Source organism: Cricetulus griseus, chromosome 2, assembly GCF_003668045.3.
Source record: "Cricetulus griseus strain 17A/GY chromosome 2, alternate assembly CriGri-PICRH-1.0, whole genome shotgun sequence".
In the NCBI taxonomy this organism is placed as follows: domain Eukaryota; kingdom Metazoa; phylum Chordata; class Mammalia; order Rodentia; family Cricetidae; genus Cricetulus; species Cricetulus griseus.
The window spans coordinates 411,867,048-411,871,318 of record NC_048595.1 but is presented as its reverse complement, the minus strand read 5'-3'; the positions used below and the strand labels follow the sequence as shown (position 1 = coordinate 411,871,318).

Sequence of the window (4,271 nt, the reverse complement as noted above, 5' to 3'; positions counted from 1 at the left end):
GAGAAACTGAGCAACAGCAACAAAACAAAAAAACTTAAACCGATCTCACTCTTAAATAAGTGCAAATATCCTGAACAAAAGCCTTGACAGGACAATTCTAGAAAGTATTTTAAAAATGAAGCTGCTGAGCACCCACCCACTGCTAGTCCAGGGTTGCCCGTCCTCTCCTCTGCATTCCACCCACCCCCTGGCCCACCCGAGTGCCTTGATGCAGGCTGACACTGCCTCCAGTCTCCCTCCATCGTCTCCCCCAGGCCAGCCACAGGGCTTTGCTTCATTGTAACAGCAGCAGCAGCAGCAGAAGCAGCAGAAGCAGCAGAAGCAGCAGCAGCAGTGAGGAACCACACATTGGACTACATTCTTGAAGGGAACCAGTCTTCAAGTCCCTTGACCTGTTTTCCAGGAGCAGGGAGCGGCAGCCTCAGCACACACATGACAGAGCCACAAAACTACATGAACAAAAATGGTGGCTTTGTCAATGTGAGAATTTGTTTGACTGGGTTGGCGACATTGGATCTACAAGGCATATAAGAAGCTAGAAGTCTTTTAAACAAAATAGAAAAAAAAAAAAGTGAGAGAACTGAGTCAGGACAGTACTGGGTAGGTGAAGTGTTTATCACCTATGGTTTGAGGAGGACCCCATTTGCTGGCCATTGCTGATAAATTCCTGGTAGGACAGGAATGAAGTGGTGCACAGTGAAGATTCCCCTCATTTGTGACGATGCAGCTTAGAAATACTGACACGCGAAATTAGAGTCCCCTCTTGGGGTTCTTAGTTTTATTAATGAAAGAATTTAAGAATGGACTCTAATGGAAGCTCAAGGAGAATTTTATTAGAAACTAAAAGAAAAGCTCCCAGGGCAGGCAGGCTATACATCTCAGCAGCTACCAGGAAGACCAGAATGGAGAAGATGACAGAAAAAAAGGTCCATCACTGGGCAGCCACAAGGTGGGGAGGGTAGTGAGGAAGGAAAGTACAGAAAGCATAGCGGGGTTCTGCCAGCATCCGCAAGAAAGACACAGAAAAGAAAAGGGACAATTCTGTCTCAGAAAGGCAAAGGGGTCCAGCCAGTCCTACTTCCCTGCAGGTGGTAGGGACTTTCGGGGGTGGGGGAGGGTAGGGAATTCTTGAAAGGAAAAGTACAGTGCCGCATTAATGGAATAACCATTCTGCTGTCTCTTTAGCATGACCTGAGCGACCCCCTCGGTGGTCTCTTGGCCAGGGCATGAGTTTTAGCTTTCTCTTTTTAATTTTTTTGAGAATTTTATACATGAATACTGTATTTACATCATTTCTCTCCCTCTCTCCTCCCTCCAACTCTTCCATGCCCTCTCCCCACCTTTTCTCAAATTCATTGCCTCTCATTTTTTAAAATTATTGTTGATAAATATGTACATATATAATTATTTATAATGTATTTTTATAAATACAACTTCCTGGGTTCAATGTTGAACATTTGCATGTGTTCAAGGCTGATCACTTATGACTGGATAATCTATCAGGATGTTTGTTCCTGGAGAATGATAATTATTCCTGTCTTCGTAGCTATTAATAGCCTGTAGCTTTTCATCTAAGAGGAGAGTTTTATGAGATTTTCTTCATTAACATTTTCTTGTCATCTTTTGGGTCTGGATTTATCATTTTAAAGGGTTTTTTTCTATATATGGTTGTTTTGTCCCTATATATGTCTGCATATGTGTGTACAGTACTTGTGAAAGCCAGAAGAGGACATCATATACTCTGGAACTGGAATTACAGACAGTTGTGAGCGGCCAGATAGTTGCTGGGAATCAAACCTGGGTTCTCTGGAAGAGCATCCAGTGCTCTTAATGACTGAGACATTTCTTCAGCTCCCTTTCACATTTTAGTTAGGTAACCATAAGTTCAGATTTCATGAGTGTAGCTTCTCTATCATATATAAAAAATAGTGTCTCACAGCAGACATGCTGATTCTATCTGGCTCTTATGGTTTTAAGCCATCTCTTTTACAGTGTCCCTTGAGCCTTGATTTTAGGTGTTGTGTTGTAGATGCATCAATTGGCTTGGGCACCCTTCAATGAGTGGTAAGCTGTTATCTTCATTTTGGCCAGATGTGTGTCTCTGTAGTAGACTCCATGTAACTCATATATAAGCTTCTTTGACGAGGGGTGAGAACTAATTTATGTGTGGGTATAATAATAAGTATCTAGAATGTAGTTAGAAATTATTCTGGTTTAGGAAAGTGGCCGTAAGCTGTTCTTTTCTAGGGTTCATGGTCTCACTACTAATGGGCTAGTTTTACCGTGAGTTATGGTCTAGAATTAGTGGATAGTGGGCTAGATTTATACTGTCAGACATGAGTTCCCTCATACTGAGTGAGCTTAAGTCCAATTACGTGGCTGTGGTTACCACAGGGTATAAGTACCTCTATTGCACCTTTGGGGATATCTTGCTGTGCTAGTCATTGTCGTGGTCTGTAGGTATTACAACTGGGTAGGACTACTACTTTTCTCTCTTGGCAGCTGGCATGACACCTTTGGATGCTATGAGAGCTAGTGCTCATGGAAGAGGCTTCCAAGATCAGAGCCATCTCAATTCCTCTTTGTGATGTATATGGTGTCTTTAGTAATAGGAACTTACCTTCAGTTTTCATGGGGCAACCAAGAGCAATGGCAATGGCAATGGCAATGGCCTAACTTGGCTTGTGAGTCTCTTGGACACTATGATCAGCAACTTGAAAGGAGGTGTCCCATATGTGGTGCTGGGTTCTTTGTTAGACAGTCTGTCCCTTTGGTGGGGAGCATCCATGCCTCACATTGCAGGACTTCATTTAAACTATGTATATACATCATGCACACATGTGCACATAATTTTCAATAAACAGAATACCATGATTCCCTATGTCTTTTCCAGGCATGCCTAGTGTCATTTATCCATCTTCTCCACCTCTATGTTGCCTCCCTCCTCCCTCGCTGAGTAGACATTCCCCCATTTTTCTATTTCCCACTCCATAGAGCCTGTTTCCTAGCATCCTCTCTAGAGTTTTCTCTGAACGGGCATTTACTGCCACTCAAACATTATTCTCATTCTTAGAGGGGACGTTAAGTCTGCAGAGAATGACTCAGAGCATATCCAAGCCATCATGGGCAGTGACATAGAAAACTACACTGCCAAAGATGCTCTGGTTCTGGGATATGGTGATGGGTGCATATAATGTGAAATAGTCGCGGTGAAACTGAAGATGGTCATTATGGGAGAGATTAATCAAACGGTGATTGATGGATGTAAGACATATATATGGAGAATGTTCAAAGATGTCTTAGGTAAACTTGAAGGAGACTTCAATTAGGTTCTCACAGAAGACAGTGCCAGTGTTGAAGAGATATGCCAGACAAGACAGAGATTGATCACATTATTGATGATGGGATAACTGTCCCATCCTCCGCATCTCCAGAAGATTCCACATGGGAGTTTCTCAGACTGACTCTTTTTAATGAAAGTACTGAAGCAGGATGGGAAATATTTCACACAGGGGAGCCATGTCCATTTGAGGGAAACCCCATTGCTTGATGAAGAACAGTGAGGACGGCTGTATTGTCCTGTGGAACTCTCAAAGGAGATTGTCTGTGTTTCTTCATACTTGGACTTGTGGGCATTTTTTTGATTTTTGGAAGAAAGCCAAGCCCTGAAGATGAGCATCCCTCATGATGTATGCTTCAAGTCACCTTCCTAGTTCCATATGCCTTTTGGTTTTACTAGGACCTTCAGTTTGGATATTTGATAGAATGACCAGCACTGTTTTGTTCGGGAGAGAAATTCTTGATGGTGTTTCTTAGCCTCCAAAATTGACTTAATTATTAAAACTTAGTGCTATGAAAGAGTTCAATAAGTGAGTTAGCAGTGCTTCAATTAAAATTACAAAAGAAACAAACAGAAAAACTCACCAAAACCTCATTATCAAGTTGGGTTTTCAAAGGCATATGAAGACATTTTATCATTAGGAAGGTTATTAAAGTAATTCACCACAATTACAAATTGAAGAAAAGCCACACGATAATCTTAATAGGTAAAAAAGGAGAATGCATTCAATAACATTTAAAATACATTTATGGTTAAAACAACAAAAACAACAACAACAACAAAAACCTCTCTTGGTCCATAATGAAGTAATTATCTTTACATTAGCCAATAACTATAAAACTAGATAAAATACATTAATGACTATTCTCAAATGTTAGGCAAAAATAAGATATGACTATTGTTACTGGAGGGGTCTTGGGTGTCCCTGGGG

The 4,271-nt window shown here is 41.3% G+C and overlaps 1 pseudogene; it reads left to right on the top strand.

Moving 5' to 3' along the window:
• Window positions 1-2,336: 2,336 nt before the first annotated feature.
• On the top strand, window positions 2,337-3,669 carry LOC113833520 (annotated as a pseudogene).
• Window positions 3,670-4,271: the final 602 nt, after the last annotated feature.